Source organism: Pristiophorus japonicus, chromosome 26 (assembly GCF_044704955.1).
Source record: "Pristiophorus japonicus isolate sPriJap1 chromosome 26, sPriJap1.hap1, whole genome shotgun sequence".
NCBI lineage: Eukaryota > Metazoa > Chordata > Chondrichthyes > Pristiophoridae > Pristiophorus > Pristiophorus japonicus.
Genome location: NC_092002.1, coordinates 23,492,387 through 23,515,760, shown reverse-complemented (window position 1 = coordinate 23,515,760; position 23,374 = coordinate 23,492,387). Strand labels below are relative to the sequence as shown.

Genomic DNA, 23,374 nt, shown 5'->3' with positions numbered 1-23,374 from the left:
AGGAGGAGAACGTACCGGAGGAGTAGGGGGACAGACCATGGTGTGATCTGCTGATGGGAGCCACATCGCCACCATGGCAGTCTGGACGGGGCAAGTGGTGGAAGGTATAGCCAGGCAGGGAGGCTTCGTTTAAAGGCAAGGTGTCATCATCCCTCAGCCAAGTTTCCGTCTGGGCCATGATGTCGATGCAATCATCTACGATAAGCTCATGGATGGCAAGGTCCTTGTTCACATGTGAACGGACATTCTGCAAAGAGAACCGGAGAGGATCGGTGATGGCTGATCCACTACCAGCATACACAGGGTTAGCGCTTGGAGGAATGAGTTGGATGGGGAGGACATTGGCAAGGTTAGCCCTCCATGGACAAGCTGGGCAGCAAGGTCGGTGAGAGAGTAACATGGGACAGTTAGAGTTGATCCTCGTGAAGAGACAGCGACGAGTGCCAGGGCGGGCCCTTCGGAGGACCCAACTAAAAACTTTGCAGAATTCGCAGCGGCTCTCCCCTTTAGCTGAAGGGGAGGGACGTTGTGACGCGTCAGCGTGGCGCTGATGACTGGTCGGGGCGGCTGACCCGCTGCAAGGGTGCTTCCGCCCCTCAGCCACCACGACATCTGCCCCGAGCAAAAAAACCCAAAGAGGTGAATTTCTGCGGTATCTCCGCCCCATGGTCTTGTGGTCCAGTGCTATAATTTAGAGGGTACGATAGAAGCAGGATCTACACAGGGTGAGACACCGGGCATGAGTGGGCTGCAGCAAAGATACGGGGAAAAGGTAGCTCAGAGGCCTAATCCCCGGAGTGCGATATTGCGCGCAGGTTCTGCTGCACAGGACTCAGATGAGGACCTCAATGGGGAGCCTTTCAGTAGAAGGGTGATGGACATGCACACTGAATTGCGAGGTGCAATGGCAAGCCTGCCAAAGAGCCTCCTGGCAACACAACTGGCCAGAGCTGTGCGCTGAGAATGGAGCCCAGGATTTCCAGTCTGGAAATGATGGTACACTCCCGAAGAGACCGTGGCGATCAGTGGCTGAGCCTCAGCTATTTACAATTTATATTAATGACTTGGATGATGGAACTAAATGTAATGTACTGAAGTTTGCTGACGATATAAAGATAGGTAGGGAAGTAAGCTGTGAGGAGGACACAAAGCACCTGTAATGGGATATAGACTGGTCAAGTGAGTGGGCAATAGGAGGCAGATGGAGTCTAATGTGGGGAAATATGAGGTTATTCACTTCAGCAGGAAGAATAGAAAAACAGAATATTTTTTCAATGGTGCGGAACTATTAAATGTCGGCGTTCAGAGATTTTGGTGTTCTATAGAAGTGGGATCTACACAGGGTGAGGCACCAGAAACAGAGTTAGCATGTAGGTATAGCATGCAATTAGGAAGGCAAATGGCATGTTGGCCTTTATTGCAAGGGGGTTGGAGTACAAGAGTAAAGAAGTTTTGCTACAATTGTACATCATCATCATCATCATAGGCAGTCCTTTGAAATCGAGGAAGACTTGCTTCCACTTTAAAAGTGAGTTCTTAGGGGACTGAACAGTCCAATACGGGAACCACAGTCCCTGTCACAGGTGGGACAGACAGTGGTTGAAGGAAAGGGTGGTTGGGGAGTCTGGTTTGCCGCACGCTCCTTCCACTGCCTGCGCTTGCTTTCTGCATGCTTTTGCTGATGAGACTCGAGGTGCTCAGTACCCTCCCGAATTCTCTTCCTCCACTTAGGGCGGTCTTTGGCCAGGGACTCCCAGATGTCGATGGGGATGGTGCATTTTATCAAGGAGGCTTTGAGGGTGTCCTTGTAACGATTCCTCTGCTCACCTGGGGCCTGTTTGCCGTGAAGGAGTTCTGAGTAGAGTGCTTGAATTGGGAGTCTTGTGTCAAGTATGCGAACAATGTGTGGCCCGCCCAACAGAGCAGGTTGAGTGTGATCAATGCTTCGATGCTCGGGATGTTGGCCTGATCGAGGACACCAACGGTGCATCTGTCCTCCCAGGGGATTTGCTGGATATTGCGGATACATCGTTGGTGGTATTTCTCCAGCGATTTGAGGTGTCTACTGTATATGGTCCACGTCTCTGAGCCATACAGGAGGGCGGGTCTCACCACAGTCCTGTAGACCATGAGCTTGGTGCCAGATTTGAGGGCCTGATCTTCGAAAATTCTCTTCCTCAGGCGGCCAAAGACTGAACCTCAAGGTTGAACCTCGTCGTCAATGTCTGCCCTTACTGCTAATAGGCTCCCAGGTATGGAAAGTGGTCCACATTGTCCAGGGCCACGCCGTGGATCTTGATGACTGGGGGGCAGTGCTGTGTGGCGGGGTCAGGTTGGTGGAGGACCTTTGTCTTACAGATGTTTAGTGTAATGGCCCATGCTTTCATACTCCTCAGTGAAGATGTTGACTATGACTTGGAGTTGTCTTTTTCGTGCGCTGACGCGTCGTCTGCGTACTGTCGCTCGACGACACAGAGGATGGGAAGGTCTTGGATCTGGCCTGGAGACGACGAAGGTTGAACAGGTTCCCACTGGTTCTGTAGTCTAGTTCCACTCCAGCGGGGAGCTTGTTGAGTGTCAGGTGGAGCATTATAGCGAGCAAGATCTAGAAGCGCAATGACGCAGCCCTGCTTGACACCGGTCCAGACGTGGATTGGGTCTGTGGTGGATCCATTGGTCAGGATCACGGCTTGCATGTCATCATGGAGCAGGCGGAGGATGGCAACAAATTTTTGGGGGCAGCTGAAATGGAGGAGGACGCTCCATAGTCCCTCGCGGTTAACAGTCAAAGAAGGTCATGTACAAAGGTTGGTATTGTTCCCTGCATTTCTCTTGCAGTTATCGCGCCGTAAAGATCATGTCCGTTGTTCCCCGGAATTGTGACTCCGGGAGGAGCTCCTCATCCACAGGGAGAAGACAGTTGCGGAGGCATCTAGCGATGATCTTCCCAGTGGCTGATAACAGGGAGATTCCTCTGCGCTTAATTTCTGCATGCTCTTGGCGATGAGACTCGAGGTGCTCAGCGGCCTCCCGGATGCACTTCCTCCACATAGGGTAGTCTTTGGCCAGGAACTCCCGGTGTTGGTGGTGTTGTGTATGCATGCCTGTTTACTGTTATGCAACACTGAATGTACGCTTACACTGTACACACCTTGCACTGTACACACCTTGCCTGTACACCAGAGGGTGCTGCTGTTGCAGAGACCTAAGGGTTACCTGCATACTGCAATAAAGGACTACAGGTCTATACAGTTTAAGTATCACACCCTGCCTCGTGGAGTCATTACTAAAGGTGCCTACATACGCTACAACTGGTGACGGGAATACGAAGTCACGATCCACACACTCAGCATGTCGAATCTCAGCAACTTTCAGCAATTTACCGATGGGGAAGATTGGGATGCTTTTGTAGAAAGATTGGAACACTTAAGGAGACTGGCTGCACTGTGCGACTTTGTCGACCATCTAAATGAAGTACTAAGGGACTCTAAACTGACGAGAGCAGTGCACCGCATTGATACTTCTAAGGGCAGAAACGCTGCCCCGAGTCCCGCAACCCTGAGTCCACCACGTGGGGCAAACCGGCTAGCCCCGTGCTGGCGCTGTGGAGGAAACCACAGGGCCCACCAGTGCCGCTACAAAGACTATGCATGCAAAGAGAAAAGGCACCTTCAAAGGAGGTGCAGAAAAAGCTTTACTCACTGCGTCTCTGATGAGTTGGCTGATCACCGGGGCTCCGACACAGAGGAAGGTGAAGTTGTTCAACCCCTGGAAGAAGAGTATGGAACTCATACCTGTTCCACCGAAAGTTCTCTGTGGGCGATGAAAGTAGACGTCAACGGGGTCCCAGTTTCTATGGAGAGCGACACAGGGGCAAGCCAGTTTGTGATGAGCCAAGCGACCTTTGAAGAACTTTGGATGAATCCCGCCAATCGACCACAACGGCAGCCTGTCGAAGCGAAGTTGCTCCCAGGCCTCCGGCAATCGACCTCAAACATGGATCCATTGCAGCATCCGGAGGTTCCACTGTCCAGCTCAACTGCCCACAGCACCCCGGCAAAATGCAAGAGGTGAACATCGACGAAATAAATAGATTCCCAACATCCAGGATCGAACCTGTGGAAGAAAAGAGCACCACAGCCTACCTGCAGCAAGACCAGAAAATGGCTGCAGCACCACAAGCAGCTGAACCTATAATCAAAATGGCCTCCGCCATGCACGAGTGAACATGGAGGAGCATAATGTGACATCGAGGGGTCAATCAGATTTGAAGGCTCCCTTAAAGGAGACCGGTAACCAAAGAAATTTAAAGGGAAAGTTTCAACTATTTGAGTACATGGGACTTTAAAGCTAAAGATGTGATTAAAGGGTACAAGTATGAAAATGTATGCAATGTAACAATGAATTGTGATGCTGGTTTAACTAATGTGACTAATGAGATGAATGCAGGTGTCAGTAAGGTTAAGAACAAGTTTATTATGCTTAACAATAATGATAGAGAATGTGAAATGCCTAACATAACCCATGCCTGTTCAAACCAGGTCACCCAAAAGTGATGCAAATGCTGGAATGTATAATGCAGGCTCGACTATGTGTGATCAGAGCCAAGGTATCATGTATACCGATAGGACACTACCAAAGGACATTGGGTCCTACAGGGACCATGCTGATGCCAATGGAATCCCCCTGTGGGATACCCCCAGGTCCAGCAGGCTACCTGACCATGTAGCCTGGACCTTTGGAATTAATGTGATGCCCCTTGCAGGACACACACACACAGCCAGTGGGAGCAGACCCACTACAGGGACAGTGGTCAATGGGCAGCCCAGCCACCACCAATGGCAACCTGCACAACCCCTGCCCACCAGGGCCAACACCAGGATCAAGAGGCCAATACCCTCCAGCTTCCCTGGCAAACCCTGGGTTGACCTAACCCTCATCCGAATTGGTGGACAAGGAGCCCACCCAGTCTTGTGGCCCTGCCCACCACCCCACAACTACCCACATCACAGTGTATACTCACCACCCACTGCTACCGTGGCTACCCCCAGAGGGAATCCCACAACAGTGACACCCACTTGGTTTGTGTGTGTGAGGGAGGGGAAACGTACGAGGCCAGCCTCAAGCACAGGGGTCACACCTGGAAACCACACAACCCTCACAACAACCTCCCATAGCCCACCACTGATCACCTCCCCTGGGCATGACAATAAGGATATGAAAAATGCTTAGGGGGGGCGGGGGGAAGTGTTGTTGTGTATGCATGCCTGTTTACTGTGTGATATTTGTAACACTGTTATGCAACACTGAATGTACCCTTACACTGTACACACCTCGCCTGTACACCAGAGGGTGCTGCTGCTGGAGACCTAAGGGTAACCTGCACACTGCAGGTAACCCAGTATGAAAAGGAACACACAGCTTGTTGTCTGCACTCAGGAGCTGCAAATAAAGGACTGCAGGTCTACACAGTTTAAGTATCACACTCTGCCTCGTGGAGTCATTACTAATGGTGCCTACATATGCTACAGGTGGGATGTTGCACTATCAGGGAGGTTTTGAGGGTGTCCTTGTAATGTTTCCTCTGCCCACCTTTGGCTCGTTTGCTGTGAAGGAGTTCCGAGTTCCAGGACATCATCGATGTATTTACTGAGGCGTACGAAAGCATGGGCCTTACGCTAAACTTCCGTAAGACAAAGGTCCTCCACCAGCACTGCCCCCCAGTCATCAAGATCCACGGCACGGCCCTGGACAAAGTGGACCATTTCCCATACGTCGGGAGCCTCTTATCAACAAGAGCAAGACATTGATGACGAGATTCAACACCGCCTCCAGTGTGCCAGTGTAGCCTTCAGCCGCCTGAGGAAAAGAGTGTTCGAAGACCAGGCCCTCAAATCTGCCACCAAGCTCATGGTCTACAGGGCTGTAGTAATACCCGCCCTCCTGTATGGCTCAGAGACAAGGACCATATACAGTAGACACCTCAAGTCACTGGAGAAATACCACCAATGATGTCTCCGTAAGATCCGACAAATCCCCTGGGAGGACAGACGCACCAACATTAGCGTCCTCGTCCAGGCCAACATCCCCAGCATTCAAGCATTGACCACACTTGATCAGCTCCGCATGCCAGACATGAGACTTCCAAAGCAAACGCTCTACTCTGCACAGTTTTGGTCTCATTATATGAGAAAGGATATATTTGCCTTAGACGTGCAACAAAGGTTCACTGGATTGATTCCTGGGATGCGAGGGTTGTCCTATGAGGGAGATTGAGTGGATTGGGCTTATATTCTTTGACCGCACCTCCAAAACCCGCGACCTCTACCATCTTCTTCTTCTATTGTATGGTAGTAGCAAAGCAAATCAAATGTCAATATCTAAGTCAGATATCCAGGCCAAAGCTTTCAGTATAACAGCGTGGATATCTTGTAGGCTGCCTGCGAATTTTCTGAGGGCAGTGCTCAATGATGTGCTCCAGGGTCTGATTCGGAGCTCCACAGTCGCATGATGGGAATGGTTTAGTCTTCCATCTATAGAGGAGGTGGCAGCATCTACCATAACCGGTTCTGAGGCGGTTGATGGTTGTTCACTGTTTGCGAGGAATGTTTGAACCTTCAGGTTGTACTGTGGGGTCCTCTATAAGGAATCCATTCCATTTGTCGCAGTTCTTCCAAACATATTGCCATCGGTCATCAAGGCTGAGGGAACATCGCTGAAGGGCTTCGGCGACGGTCCAAAATGGCCTTCTAGATTTGCGATGGGTTGGTGGTAGGTTGTTCAATTTGGCCTGGATAAGCAAGCCTTTACTGGTGTAGCGGTTGTATTCTCTGGAGACTATATTCGCGGCGTTGGTGTGTTAGTGCAATGTTCGCAAGCACAGGCAGCCAAGATGTTGGTGTCGATAAAAGCATGTCAGTGATGATTCTAATAGTAGAATTCAGCTGGACATCAATGGATTTGACATACCATCTAAAAGGACAAGGGAACAACACCATCCTGACTTGGAAATATATCGATGTTCCTTCATCATCACTGGGTCAAAATCCTGGAACTCGCTCCCTGACAGCACTACGGGAGTATCTCCATTGCATGGTATTCTCAAGGGCAATTAGGGATGGGCAATAAATGTTAGCCTTGTCAGCGACTCCTACATCCCAGGAATGAATTTTAAAAACTCTCTGGAGTTTAGAAAAATGACAGGTGATCTCAGTGAAACATATAAGATTATGAGAGGAGCGCTGACAGGTTTGATGCTGAGGTTGTTTCCCCTGGCTACAAAGTCTAGTACTACAGGCCATTGTCTCAGGATAAGGGGTCGGCCATTTAAAACTGAGATGAGGAGGAATTTCTTCACTCAGAGGCTTGTGAATCTTTGGAATTCTCTACCCCAAAGAGCTGTGGATGCTGAATTGTTGATTATATTCAAGGTTGAGATTGATAGATATTTGGACTCTAGGGGAATCAAGGGATATGCGGATTGGGTGGGAAAGTGGAGTTGAGATTGAAGATCAGCTATGATCATATTGAATGGCGGAGCAGGTTCCAGGGGCCATATGGTCTGCTCCTGCTCCTAATTCTTATGTTCATAAGTTAGGACTTTAGTATGGATTACCACAAGAGGGAGCACCAAGATAAAGCATGATGGAGCAAGCAATCTGAAAGGAATGGAATCCTGGAGAAGGAAAGAGAGTGGGGCTGAAATTCCAGCCTCACCGGGTGCCTACGAAGTGCGGACGGACCTGGCAAGGACTCGCAAAAGCCGCTTCTCGGGGCGCGATACGCATGTGGCGAAAGCCAGCTTTTCCGATCTGTCAAGATTTGTCTGACAGATCTTCCGCATCCCCGGGAGAAGGACATTCGCGCGGGTGAGATTAGGCTATTTGCCCAACTCATGCCCAGCAAGTGTCCTTCAAACTCTTATGCCCGGTGAAAGCAGGGGTATAGCCAACTTTTACCAGAGTTTTAAAACATGTAAAAATTAAATTTAAAAACACATTTTTATGTTAAAACCCTGTCCATTAAGATAAGTTTATTTTAAACTGTATTAACACACATTTGAAAAAAATTCAAAACAAAAATATTTTTTCTAAAACATTTAATTCCAGTTAATTTTAAGTATGTGAGGTGTTTTATTTATTTAGGATGTTGAGTTTGGGTGTTTTAGGGGGTTTTCTCATTGATAGTAATGGGAACTCGGAGAAACGGAGTTCACATTATTATCAATGAGAATACTGCATCGTGATTGGTTGTCCAGGCCCACGTGACTCCAGCTTGGCCTTACATACCTTAAAGTCAGGTCCCCCTGCGATGTGCAGCGAATCTAGACCTCCGACCGGGATCCTACATTTCTCCGGGAGCAACAGGTAGATTCGTAGATTTTTTGGAGTCGGAGGCATTCTTACGAAGGAAGCCTCCAACCAGAATTTTAGCCCCAATAAATCTAATGAGCAAAGGGCACTCAGCACCGGTGGGACAGAATCCAGAGCAAGATAGGGACCAGCAGATCGCAACAAACCCAGCAGAGAGTGAACAATTCCCGGCAGAGGAACAGAAATCTGAAAACGCAGGTTAGACACTACAACAGTAATTTGCATTTAGATAGTGCCAAAACATCCCTAAGCGCTTCACAGGAATGTAAATCAAACAAAAATTGACACCGAGCCAAAGAAGGACAGGTGATGAAATGCTTGGTCAAAGAGGTAGGCATTAAGCAGCGCCTTAAAGCAGCAGAGTGGTGGTGAGGCAAAGGTTTGGGGAGGGAATTCCAGAGCTTAGGGCCTAGACAGCTGATGGCACAGCTGCCAATGGTGGAGCAAAAGAAATGGGGGATACACAAGAGGCCAGAGTTGGTGGAATGTAGAGTTCTCGAAAGGTGGTCGGCCTGGAGTAGGTTACAGATATAGGTAGATACGAGGTCATGAACCGATTTGAACAGGAGGATGAGAATTTTGAAATCAAGGTATTGCCAGACCGGGAGCTAGTGTCGGTCAGAATTGTAGGGCACTTTCAAAGGCGAAGGCACCTGCAGAATATATGTCTATATATATATGTGTAAAATGGCTGCCAGACATAAAATGGCTGCCAGGGATTCCGCAAAGCACGGGGTATTCAGCTAACCAAGTTGGCTAAATTTCTGGATAGCTGATGGCACTGCAGTTCAGCAGAATGTCTTTAATCAACAACCCCAGACAAGATGTCCTAGCAGAACACTGAACAAAGGAATCCCTGAAACTATGTTAAGATAAGAAAGTCAGGCACAGGCAGAACCCAAGGACAACAGAGATAAGGGGGGATCTGGAAAACATCACAAGGACATGAATTAGCTCCAGCTAAATATGAGCTGACCATGCAGCCCCTTGATGTTTAAGGGTCAATTCTATTGGCCTAAAGAAACCTGTATGTAATCTATAATCGTTACAATTGGATTTATCCATCCGGCATAGGTTGAGTAATTGTAGTGAACTGTTGGAAAACATATAAATATCACTGAATTTCTTTGTTTGGCAGAGAGTAATAAAGACCGTTTTGATGTTGGAACCGACCCAGAGTGTCGAGTGATTCTTCCTGGGAAACATTTGCGCGAACAGTCAGGAAACACAGTGATGATGGATGAATGGGAGGTTAGGAATACGGGCAGCAGAGTTTCGGATGGGCTCAAGTGTATGGAGGGTGGAAGATGGTAACCGGCCAGAAGAGCAATGGAGTTAGTTCACAGAGAAATCATTACTGTATAGTATCCAGACGGCCGGCAGAGAATAGTCTCCATAGTTCTGATCCTGGAGACTCTTTATATGGTGCTCACCCACCCATCCCCCGACCCACCTTCAACTTCTCAGGAAGATGGGTTTACATTTCCTGCATCTTGGATGAATGTGCAGTTTCACAAAAACATAACCAACAAAATACTTTCCTTCCTTGCTTACATCGAATCATTCAGTCCATCAGTCCCATTCCCCACTCTTTCATTGGATAAATACTTGGAGAAAAAATGACAATTTCCTTTTGAAGGCGACTATTGAATCTGTATCGACCACCTTATCAGGCAGTGCATTCCAAATCCGAGCCACCCCTTGCGTAAATACGTTTTTCCTCATGTCGCCTCGAGTAAGTTTGCCAATCACCTTAAATCTGTGCCCTCTCATTATCCAACCTTCAGCCATTGGAAACAATTTCTCTTTATTTACTCTATCCAAATCCTTCATGATTTCAAGGCAAAAAACCCCAGCTTCTCTAGTCTATCCACGTAACTGTATTCCCTCCACCCTGGAACTATTCTAGTAAATCTCTCTATATCTTCTCTAAAGCCTTCATGTCCTGCCTAGAGTGCAGTGCCCACTATACTCCAGTTGGAATCACTTTCTTGACTTTCTAGTAAAAATTCCAGATAGTATTCAATAAAGATTATTAGATGGAACAATATTTTTATTCAGTGTTACCCTCATGACTGGAATAAACCTATTGCAAAGTATTCTATTTATAATGTACATGTAGGATGGTTCTGACACAATGGCCAAGAGTTTCCACCTTAGGCGCAATCATGATCCAGGCACAAATTTTGCTCAAAATTGCACTAGTTTTAAAAAGATGGGTTTTTTGCTCAAGTTTCCACTCAAACACATTTGAATAATGCCGAACATAAACCTTCCATGAACCAGTGCAATTGGACAGTGTTTTAGAAAGTAATTTTAAACGTGTTTGCATTAAAAAACATTCCTTGATGTAACCTTGTGCGGTTTTATTAATACATCTGAAAATGGATTTATCACAAAAATAAGTATTTTAATTAGTATCTTGGCCACCACCTGAGTAAAATCAATCTTAAATAGCTGGCTATTATTTAAAAAAAACTAAACAGAACCATTTACTAGTAACATTGATATAAAGTAGTCAGTTTCTTATTAATTTTTTAAAAATTAAAAGCTTTAAAACATGCCGAAGACTCTCCATGCGCCATTATAAAATAGCTTAATTTTAAGAGCCTCGTCAAAGGCCGACACATGGGCGCAATTAGTGGCAACTCGCAATGGTGATGAATTCGATCTGGGGGCGGGGCCGGCTTCTAGCACGATATTTTTTTAAACTAGCGCGAAACTCGATTTGCGCTGCATGTAATTTGTGTTCGATATTCCTAGATCTTTTGTGCTGGTGTGACTGATTTCAGGCGAATTGCGGTGGGGGAAAAAACAGTGGAACTAGCAGAATCTCTGCCCAGTGTGTTTTAGGGTTAAGAACATTTTACTTGCCATGGAGGAGGGGTGACATCACCATGATGTAGCAGAGCCTGGTCACGAAGGTGAGAGGATAGTTTCAGCTTGGATTCAGAAATGTGAATCTCCAGGAGATGGAACGGTAAATCTTCAATTGGCAGTAATGCTCAATGGGATCAATGCATTTGAATCGAACAGTTTGAAGGTTTTCCTCATTAGGGCAGTGAAGATCCAACGGCAGAATCTACATATTCAATGTTTGAAATGGTGTTGGTGAAGAATGTCACGTTTCATTTTTTTTCCAACGAGTCACAGTTTGTAATAAAAAATAGTTACACATCTTTTTTAAAAAAAAAATTCATTTCAGTTATTTCCCCAAAGATATTTCTGGTTCCAATGGTAATGGAAAGTGTGAGAATATTTTGAGTTAGCAATTGAGCTTACCCCTTTGGACAGACATAGATAGATTCTGAAACTTAGTTCAAGTACCGTCACCTTCGTTACTAGTATTAGTGAGGCAACATGGACATTTAAATGAAAAAAAGACTTGCATTATATAGTGTCTTTCATTACCTCAAGACTGCCAAAGCACTTTACAAATAATTAAGTATTTTTGAAGTGTAATCACTGTTGTAATGTAGGTAACATGGCAGCTAATTTACACACAACAAGCTCCCACAAACAGCAATGAGATAATAGCCAGATAATTTGTTTTAGTGATGTTGGCTGAAGGATATTGGCCAAGACACCAGGGATAACTCCCCTGCTCTTCTTCGAGATAGTGCCATGGGATCCTTTACATCCACCCGAGAGGCCAGACAGGGTCTTGGTTTTATGTCTCAGCCGAAAGACTGATACAGATCTAGCTGATATATGTTTGTTGTTATAGAAATGTCTTGCATAAATGTTCTCATCACATGTAAGCAGTTTTGCTCACCTAGCAAAATGGCAAAACATACTAACTAGCCCAATTCCAATTTTAAAATCAACGGTAATATCACGATCAACTCGGAATTGGAATGCTGCTGTTTTTGCACTGCTCCAGGAAAGAGTTTAATTTTACTGTGTTGGTGAAGTTAAAATTGTTAAGTTTTTGACAATTCAGTAACGAGTCAACATAGAACAAATAACATGCATAATTAAGCATCTGTCATGTTCGAAGATTATCCCCCAAATTATCACTAATGAATTACTTTTGAAGTGTAGTCACTGTTCTTATGTGGCACATCTCATGGCTAATGTGCACACAGTAAGGTCCCACAACCCCAATAGGATCAATAACCAGCCAATCGATGTTGCTGCTGTCAGTTGAGGATAATAGCTGGGGATATTGGGAGAACTCCCTGCTCATCAAAAAAAAGACACGGGGTATTTTCTAATCATCTGAACAGACTGATGGTTTAACATTTCATCTGAAAGGTAGGCCCTCCAACAATGCAGCACTTCCTCAGTACTGCACTTCGTGCTTGCCTAGATTATGTACTCAAGTTCTGGAGTGAAGCTTTAAAGCATCACCTTCTGATTTAGAGGAGTGGTACCACCAAGCTAAGCTGAGACTATCTACTAATAATATTATTTTTATTAATAAATCTTGTCAATATTGAGTCCTGAAGGTTTCAGAGAGTCATTGGAACATTTACTCATTTAAATTTAGCACTTAGAAAAAAAGCCTTCAAAATAAAGGACATCAATGATTATGGAAAAGGGATACGTTTGTTCAAAAGTAATGGCTTTTTTCTGTTCCTAAAAAAAGTGTCATGTCTCTGTGACCAATTCAGCTCTTCCAGCGAGTGGGAAATGTTTTACTGAATTCTAATCTCAGTGAAATGTGACAAAGTCAAAAATATTCACCGATTTTTTTTTAATGCCTAACATTTTCACCTCAATGAACCTTCTGTCCAATAACAATACATCATGCACCATTAACTATAAATGTACCCTCCTTCAAGAACAAAGAGAGTCTGTTATGTCCTTTGTTCTGTATTTCATAATACTTTTTCTTATTATCAAGGCTTATGGGTAGTATCAATCCAAGGAATAAAACATTTAGCTTTATCTTGGGCTTTGCACAATTATGTTGTTTAGGCAAATTGTAGTTTCTCATTTTCCAATGGCTCACCAAGTTTATCCAGTGAGTAACTAAGCTGTGTAGACCAAGAAAGTCCACACTTCGGGCCCAAGTTTCCACATGATTCGCACCTGATTTTTAGGAGCAACTGGTGGAGAACGGACTATTTTAGAAATCGCAATTCTCCACATTTTTTTTTCTGCAGTTCTAGTCAGGTAGAACAGTTCGAGTTTAGAACAGAATTTTTTCTTCAAAAGGGGGCGTGTCCGGCCACTGACGCCTGATTTGAAAGTTTCCACAGTGAAAATGTACTCCAAACTAAAGTAGAATGGAGCCAGTGAAGATTTTTGTAGAACTGAAAAAACCTGTTCTACACATTAAAAAATCAGGCACAGGTTACAAATTAGGCGCCCAGAACGAGGTGGGGGGAGGGGGGGGGAAGGGAACTTATTAAATTTGACAATAAATCCTTATTTATACTTCTACAAATATTATACAGATAAATCCAACCTGAATAAACATTTATAAGGCAAGAAAAGATTAAATAAACCATCTTCCTACCTGTGTGAAAGTGCTTCAGCCAGGGAGAATTCTGCAGCCGTTCATGTCGCTGAGCGGGAGGGGGGGGAGAGAGAGAGAGAGAGAGAGAGGGAGAGAGAGAGAGAGCGAGGGAGGGAGGGAGAGAGAGAGAGGGAGGGAGGGAGGGGAGAGAGGGGGAAGGAGGGAGAGAGAGAGGAGAGGGGAGGGAGGGAGAGAGAGAGCGGGGGGGGGGGGGAAAGAGAGTGGGGGGGTGAAGGGAGAGGTCAGGTCGGATCGGATCCAGTCCGGGAGTCGGGTCCAGTGGGGGAGGGGGGGGGCGCGGGTCGGGGAACAGGAGCGCGGGTTGGGTCAGTCGGGGGGGGGGGGGGCGGGTGTCAGATCTGGTCGGCGGGGTGGGGGGGGCGCGGGTGTCGGTCTTGTCGGGGGCGGGGAGCAGGAGCTGGCCGTGGGAGGAGCCTTATTCACGCAGCCCCAGTGAGGCCATTCAGCCAGGGCTAGGGGCTGCGTGCTTCGGGCCCCTCCCACACAGTTCGGCGCCTGGAGCTACTGCACTTGCGTGCCGACTGTAGCGCGCATGTGCAGAGGTCCCGGCACTGTTTTCAGCGCCGGGACCTGGCTCCGCCCCCCCCCACAGCTCGTGCTGGCTGCGCCGAGGGCCAGAGGACCTGTAAGTAGGTGGAGAATACCGAGGATTTTTTTAGGCGCCGTTTTAGGTGCGAAAAACGGGCGCCCAGCTCGGAGGGGTGCCCGTTTTTTTTCTTGTGGAAACTTGGGCCCATTGTCCCTGGTTTGTACGGAGTTCGTTGATCTGAGTTGGAGCAGCACCGGGGATACCACAATTAGCTTTGATACCTTTGTTGGCGTGGAAACAAATTGGCTCGGGTTCCTGCTCCTGAATGGTGTTCAACAAGCCCTTGTTTGAATTACATGTCTGTGAATGTCAGGTGAGGACAGGATCCAGGCCATTTGTGACATCCAACTCTTCCCTGCATTCTGACAGCCTGTCAACACTCGCTGTCAAGACTTGTACACGAAGAGTGGCCGTTTGGGCGAGGCGAGCAGCTGCCCATGGAAATGTACCCATCAAGCCAACAATATTCCAACAGTGGATCGTCAAGGGGCTATGCGGGGGGGGGAGGGCGGAGGAACTTAACACAATCACAATCACTAAGGAGGTGGTACTCAGTAAGATAATGGGACTAAAGGTGGATAAATCCCCTGGACCGGATGGCTTGCACCCTAGGGTCTTAAGAGAAGTAGCAGCAGGGATAGTGGATGCATTGGTTGTAAGTTACCAAACTTCCCTGGATTCTGGGGAGGTCCCACCAGATTGGAAAACTGCAAATTTAACGCCCCTATTTAAAAAAAGGAGGCAGACAAAAAGCAGGAAACTATAGAAGTTAGCCGGGGTTGGGGGTAATATATTGAAAAAAATCAAAGAGCAAGTTATTATTTTAATGGAGAAAGATTGCAAAGTGCTGCAGTACAGCGGGACCTGGGGGTACTGTGCATGAAACACAGAAGGATAGTATGCAGGTACAGCAAGTGATCAGGAAGGCCAATGGAATCTTGACCTTTATTGCAAAGAGGATGGAGTATAAAAGCAGGGAAGTCTTGCTACAATTGTGCAGGGTATTGGTGAGGCCACACATTGAATACTGCGTGCAGTTTTGGTTTCCATATTTACGAAAGGATATACTTGCATTGGAGGCAGCTCAGAGAAGGTTCACAAGGTAGATTCCAGAGATGAGGGGGTTGACTTATGAGGGAAGGTTGAGTAGGTTGGGCCTCTACTCATTGGAATTCAAAAGAATGAGAGGTGATCTTATCGAAACGTATAAGATTATGAGGGAGCTTAACAAGGTGGATACAGAGAGGATGTTTCCACTGATGGGAGAGACTAACACGAGAGGCCATGATCTTAGAATAAGGGGCCATCCATTTAAAACTGAGATGAGGAGAAATTTCTTCTCTGAGGATTGTGGAGCTGTGGAATTTGCTGCCTCAGAGAGCTGTGGAAGCTGGGACATTGAATAAATTTAAAACAGAAATAGACAGTTTCTTAAATGATAAGGGAATAAGGGGTTATGGAAAGCGGGCGGGGAAATGGACCTGAATCCGTGATCGAATCAGCCATGATTGTATTAAATGGCGGAGCAGGCTCGAGAGGCCGTATGGCCTGCTCCTGCTCCTATTTCTTATCTAATGTATTCTAAGGCGTGAATGCCTTCAAGAGACATGGGGAGGAAAACGGATGGAAATTTTAAAAAGGGATATCATTAGCATCCCAAATGAGAAAGGTCCTCTAATGGCCTCCGATCTAATTTCCTATTTTTAACCATATGCAAGTCATAAATCATAGAATAAAAATGACATCAGAATGAGGGCAGCAGCAGCAAGACTCTGCTTCTCGCTGACAGGGGAGCAGACAGGCAGCAAAATCTGCAGAGGCAGATTTATTACACCAACTATATACAACACAAAATGTGCATTCTCAGCACAGGTAGTGTTGCAACGTGAAACAGTTAGTTTAAAAGCATGTATTTGCAGTATATAAGAGTAGATCAGATATAAATTTCTGAACTTTCCAGATATAGTTTATCATCTGGAGCAACTCTGTATATTTTAAGTCCTCCCCCAAATTATAAGTTTTGGATGGTTACAGAGAGGGTTTTTTTGCATTAATAATGCTACAATATTTTAAACACTCTCTGCACAGTTATAGAGAATGAACACCACACGTTTGAAGAATTGTGTCCCACATGCAGGACTGCGATCCGTGTTTTGTTTCTGTTCACGACACAAATTTTGGATAACCGCAAGTTATCAACCAGTGTTGATTAAAACATCTCTGGTTAGAGCCCAAATCATATTTTAATCATTTGTTAACATACAGCTGACAATTCTCCAAAAATTATTCAATTCCTGAGTTTTGAGAAGGCACCAAGTGTTGCCAGCTATTTCGGTCGTGGAAATACGACCCAAAATTGACAAGCATCTATGGTCAAAGCAAAATTCACAATATAACTCTGAAACACCTGTTTGTTGTTCGCTCAGATGCAGAACCTCTGCAAATAAATGAAAATACAGAGTTATTGGAATTAAGCCAATAACCCCCCACACACTGCATGGCATGTACTCGATACCATTCAGCTCGGTTTTATCTTCAGGGGAATAATTCTGGCTGGCTGTCACTCCAGCAGCTTTTTTGGCGGTATAACATTCATTTCAAATGGCAAATATATTTTATATATATATATATATATAGAGTGAGGTCTGAGTCAGAGAATGAGAGCCAGCACCATGCAGCATTTCGCTCCTTCATATTCTGAGTCACGATAAAGTCCAATAATAATAATTCTCAGAGAATAACTAGCAATTTCCGAGAACTGCAGCTCATTTCCACCCTTGCAGAATAAAATGTTAACATTCCAGAGATATTAAAGCGCCTCAACCATTCTTTCTCGCAAAGATACGGACAATTGTGCCGCTTGAGCCCCTGGTATGTGCTAAAGCAGAATGAGGGTTCCCTTGCCTGACACACGGATCCCCGGGGGCAGCAGATGCGGCGCCACATTGTTTGCCGAGAGCTGCACTTACTGTTGTGAGGAACACCCTCTCTTCCTCTCCTCCGCCCGCAGCCACGCTTGGTGTTTCCCGCGCGCTCTCTCTGCCCGCCACGCGCCCCACACTAACGGCTCCAGCCGGCGCCAAGCCAGGCCACGCCCCCCACACCGCAGCCCATTGGACAGAAAGTGCGGCTGGGAGGAGGAGGGCGAGAGCGGATTGGTTGAGCGGGGATTTGGGGGCCCACGTGTGTTGCTGGTGGCCTCGCGCGCCGGCCGGCCGCGTGCCCTGGGCGATTGGCGGTTGTTGCGTGGGCGGTGGGCGATGGTGGCGCGGCGCTGGGTGCTGCTGTGTTTGCTGGTAGATTTAGCACTCGTTCAGTGGAGGTGATCAACATAAACCTTTCAGCATTACATTCTCAATATTTACTACTTTTAACATGATTCAAATAAGGACTTTACTTTTAAATGTGTATAAAATAGTGTTGCCCGAGCAGTGAATTGCTGTTGGGAGATGTAGGGTTGCTTTCAGCACCTGGGTAAGCACTGACAGAAACATCATTAAAGTCCTGGGGCAATGACTGAATACACTCAAAAAAAGAGCAAATGAAACCAGAAAGACAAGACTCATTCTGGACTTGTGTTTTTTTCCCCCAGGGTCTTGAGCATATAAGCTAGGCTGACACTCCAGTGCAATACTGAGGGAGTCTTTCAGGTAAGACGTTAATCCGGGGTCCCACCTGCTTTCTCAGGTGGATGTAAAAGATTCTATGGCACTGTTTCAAAGCAGCAGGGAAGTTCTCGTAGGGACAGGAGTAGACCATTTTGCCTCTCGAGTCTTTTCCACCATTCAATGAGATCATGGCTGATCTGTCACCTAACTCCATATACCCGCCTTTGTCCCATATCCATTAATACCTTTGGTTAATTTTTAAAAAATCAATCTTGGACTTAATATTAACAATTGACCTGGCATCAGTTGTTTACGGAAGAGATTTCCAAACGTCTACCACCCTTTGCATGTACAAGTGTTTCCTAACTTCACTCCTGAAAGGCCTGGCTTTAATTTTTAGATGATGACCCCTAGTCCTAGAATCCCCAACCAGCAGAAATACTTCCTCTCTATCAGTTCCCCTTCATATCTTGAAAATGTCAATCAAATCACCCTTAACATTCTCAATTACAGGGAGTACAACCCTAATTTGTGTAATCTCTCTTTGTAATTTAACCCTTGGAGTCCAGGTATCATTCTGGTAAATTAATGCTGCATTGGTGTCCTGGCCAATATTTAGCCCTCAACAACATCTACTAATCAATAAAGAAAGATTATCTGGTCATTAGCTTGTTGCTGTGTGTGGGACCATGTTCTGCACAATTTTCGCTCATGGGTTCTCGACATTACAACAGTGACTACTCTTCAAAAAGTACTTCATTGACTGTAAAGCACTTTGGAACCTCCTAACGTCATGAAAGGCACTATATAAATGCAAGGCTTTTTCTTTTACCGAATATACTCAAAAAAGGAGCAAATTATACCAGAAAGACAAGGCTCATTATGGACTTAAAAAAAATTATTACATTTCACAAAAGAAAATACTATCATCTGAAACTATTGATAAAACTGGAAATTGGTTCAACCAATTCATACAGGGTTTGCATTTTCTAGTGCAAGCCTTTTTGTGGCATAACTCACTCCTTAAATCAAATTATCTTGCAGCTACTAGTACTAATTGAGGTATGCAACAACCACATATTAAGAATAACTACATTCACTAATTATCTTATTTTTTTTAATCGTTAACGCTTTCAGCATCATGGAAAAGCTTACTTGCCCAGTTCATGTCAGACAACACTGATGTGCCTACTTTGTTGGCAACACTCTTCCTGGTCTGAAGTGCAAAATACAAAGAAGGAAAGCAAAGGTAAGTAAAATTTCTTAAACAGAATTTCTTAAGGGAGGATAATTTAATAAATGCAGATTGGGTAGATTAGGAGAAAAAAAAAGAGTAAAACCAGAAATTAACTCAAAATCTGACCCCCTGATAGCTACATGCATGCAGTCAATGATGCCCTGGCTATGAGGGAAGCCAGCCACGGCTGCAAATCTCAGAACTCTCTCATTCTAGCTGTTGGAATCCATTAGGAAAGAAATGTACTGATTGACTCTGGTTCAGAGGGCATGAATGACCTCCTTAATGCAGCTGTGGACTGCAGACTGAGAGAAGCGGGTGGTGTCTCCCATAGCCTGAGGCCAATACAATCAGGGCGGTGCAACTTTCATAGCCACTGGTAAAGCAGGCCACACTGGTCCAGCAGCAGTTGGTCCTGCTGCAGGAGGCTGCACAGATCTGTAACAGTCTGCTGATGCACTGCTCCTCTGAGATGTCCAGGAAAGCAACTCTTGGCATATGAACCTTTTGGGCCGAGTAAGGCCTTTTACAAGCAGTCCTCTTCACCTGTTGTGCTTTAATAGGCCAGCTGCTGCTCATCATGGTTGCCAAGGCAGCTTCTGCGCTTCCACCAACCGTTTCTTCCTCCAGAATAGAGAAGCAAAAGAGGTGCCCATGATGAGATGAAATTGCTAATTCAGGGTGATTAGGGCAAACATATCAAAAGGAAGTAATCTTTTAGCTCTTAAATGGCTTGGGAATCTAGTAATCAGTAAAGTACAGAGATCCTAATAATTCAAATGACGTCAGGCGAATGTCCCTTTAAATAGTTCTTCCAGTCAGTTTCTGAGGCCTATCCCATGAGAAATTGCTCAGGGGACCGGCCTCCGCCCAGTTACAATAGCGGTATGGTACCAATGACATCATGGGACCCGATGTGCACATATAGGGCTCAATTTTCCCCGGTTATTTGCGCCGGTTTTTTGGCATGTGCATGCTTGGCAGATGCAGTATAATGTGGATAAATGTGAGGTAATCCACTTTGGTGGCAAAAATACGAAGGCAGAATATTAACTGAACGGCGGCAGATTAGGAAAAGGGGAGGTGCAACGAGACCTGGGTGTCATGGTTCATCAGTCATTGAAAGTTGGCATGCAGGTACAGCAGGCGGTGAAGAAGGCAAATGGAATGTTGGCCTTCATAGCGAGGGGATTTGAATACAGGAACAGGGAGGTATTACTGCAATTGTACAGGGCCTTGGCGAGGCCTCAACTGGAATATTTGGTCTCCTAATCTGAGGAAGGACGTTCTTGCTATTGAGGGAGTGCAGCGAAGGTTCACCAGACTGACTCCAGGGATGGCTGACTGACATATGAGGAGAGACTGGATCAACTGGGCCTTTATACACTGGAGTTTAGAAGGATGAGAGGAGATCTCATAGAAACGTATAAGATTCTGACGGGACGGGACAGGTTAGATGCGGGTAGAATGTTCCCAATGTTGGGGAAGTCCAGAACCAGGGGACCCAGTCTTAGGATAAGGGGTAGGCCATTTAGGACTGAGATGAGGAGAAACTTCTTCACTCAAAGAGTTGTTAACCTGTGGAATTCCCTGCCGCAGAGAGTTGTTGATGCCAGTTCATTGGTTATATTCAAAAGGGAGGTAGATGTGGCCCTTACGGCTAAAGGGATCAATGGGTATGGAGAGAAAGCGGGAAAGGGGTACGGAGGTGAATGTTCAGCCATGATCATATTGAATGGTGGTGCAGGCTTGAAGGACCGAATGGCCTACTCCTGCACTTATTTTCTATGTTTCTATGTTTGTACGTCTTCTTAAACCTCTCTCCCCTGTCTCCACCAGACTCACCTCCAACAATAAGTGTGAGGAGCTCATGGACTTATTTGTCTCAAAGATTGAAACCATCCAATCATCTGCCTCTTCCAGTTCACTTCCTTCCCCTAGTCCATGGGGGGAAAGTTCCTCTGAGGTTCCCCCTTGTCCTAGTTCTAGATTGGTATCCTTGTCTAGTTTCTCACTGATCTCCCCTCTTATAAGAACATAAGAATTAGGAACAGGAGTAGGCCATCGAGCCCCTCGAGCCTGCTCCGCCATTCAACAAGATCATTGATCTCTCCACGCTCATCTTGTCCATGAGATCCACTTCCTGCTCCCTTGACCCTATTCCCAGTAAACTGCTGACCATCCAACTTCCTTTTCTGGCTCCCATGTTAGCCGATATTGTTAATGGTTCTCTCTCCTCAAGTATTGTCCCCCCTTCAAATTTGCAATCATCACCCCTCTCCTCAAAAAAACACCCTTGACCCCACTGTACTTGATAGATATTGCCCCATTTCCAACCTCCCTTTCCTCTCCAAAGTCCTTAAACGTGTTGTCGCCTCCCAAATTCGTGCCTATCTTTAGGGGAACTCCATATTTGAATCCCTTCAGTCTAGTTTCCGCCCCTACCCCGGCTCTCATCAAAGTCATTGCTGTTGCACAGGGCCTTGGTGAGTCCTCACCTTGAATATTGTGTTCAGTTGTGGTCTCCTAATCTGAGGAAGGATGTTCTTGCTATTGAGGGAATGCAGCGAAGGTTCACCAGACTGATTCCCGGGATGGCAGGACTGACATGAGGAGAGACTGGATCAACTGGACCTGTATTCACTGGAGTTTAGAAGTATGAGAGGGGATCTCATAGAAATATATAAAATTCTGATGGGATTGGACAGGTTAGAGGCAGGAAGAATGTTCCCGATACTGGGGAAGTCCAGAACCAGGGGTCACAGTCTAAGGATAAGGGGTAAGTCATTTAGGACTGAGATGAGGAGAAACTTCTTCACTCAGAGAGTTGTTAACCTTTGGAATTCTCTACCGCAGAAAATTGTTGAGGCCAGTTCGTTAGATATATTCAAGAGGAAGTTAGATGTGGCGCTTGTAGCTAAAGGGATCAAGGGGTATGGAGAGAAAGCAGAAAATGGATACTGAGCTGAATGATCAGCCATGATCTTATTGAATGGTGGTGCAGGCTCGATGGGCCGAATGGCCTACTCCTGCACTTATTTTCTGTGAGGCTAAATTTTCCACTTCACATCGCCCATCTATGGCCCATCTATTGCCCAAAATGGAACTCTATCACCCATTTTGAGTAAAAAGTGGAAACTAGGCCCAAAACATCGCCGGAAAAACAGGTGCCTAATTTTCCACTTTGATCGCCGAGAAGATCGCCCCAATGATAGCCCACACAAGGCCCATCCCAAGCTTCAGTACCTAGCATGCACTTCGCTGGGTCGATGCAAGGCCAAAAAGAGTGCTGAGAAATAGTTGCTTTTTCTGGGCCTAAGAGAAGGATAATGGGCACTACGGAAGCCATTTTGAACTTCAGAGGAAGGGTGGAGGATTAGTTATGAGTTATTTCGTTAATTTAAAGATAATTGTACTCAGAATATTGGGACAGGGAATATAAAAAGGTATTATCAAGTTGTTTTTTGAAAACTTTTATGTATTTAAATTATTTTGTAAATAGCTTTTACATAGTGAAGTTATTTACTGATTTTTTTGCCTATCAAACTGACTGGTATACAGCGTAGAGCGTACAGAGGTTGCAGAGTACACTAATTAGAGAGCATATAGTCGAGAGATTATTAAAATTAGTGAAAGTAATTATTGATAGTGATGGGGCCCATGCTTTCCCTGCCTTTAATTGCAACTGCGCACACACTGGTCACTGAAAGGATCAATCAAAGCGATGGCAGAGTAATGCGTAGACGGAGCCGAAGACAGAAGAGGATACCGTACAGCCAATGAAGGTACTTTTAAAAACAATCTTACCTGAACTTGTCTGAAAATGCTTGTCTTAGGAGGCTGCGATTTCGGAAGGAGGTCATTGATGAGATATGTCAACTCGTCAAGGGTGATCTGCAGCCTTCCGGCACCATCAGAACCACACTGTCCGTTGAGGTGAGGTTTACTGCTGCCCTTGCCTTCTACGCATCGGGATCTTTTCAAGCTTCAGCTGGCGATATCTGCCATATCTCTCAGCACTTCAGATGCCTGGATCATTCTGGAGGCAGCCTGCAGTACCACCCTGATCAGGTAGCAGAG

The 23,374-nt window shown here is 45.8% G+C and overlaps 1 long non-coding RNA gene across 1 annotated transcript in view; it reads right to left on the bottom strand.

Moving 5' to 3' along the window:
- LOC139239247 (uncharacterized) overlaps nucleotides 1–17,506 on the bottom strand; it is an 85,052-nt gene extending 67,546 nt beyond the window's left edge. The window contains exon 1 of the long non-coding RNA XR_011588624.1: nucleotides 17,419–17,506. This is a non-coding gene — a long non-coding RNA (uncharacterized lncRNA). The remainder of the gene's footprint in view (nucleotides 1–17,418) is intronic.
- Between the last annotated feature and the right edge of the window lie 5,868 nt (nucleotides 17,507–23,374).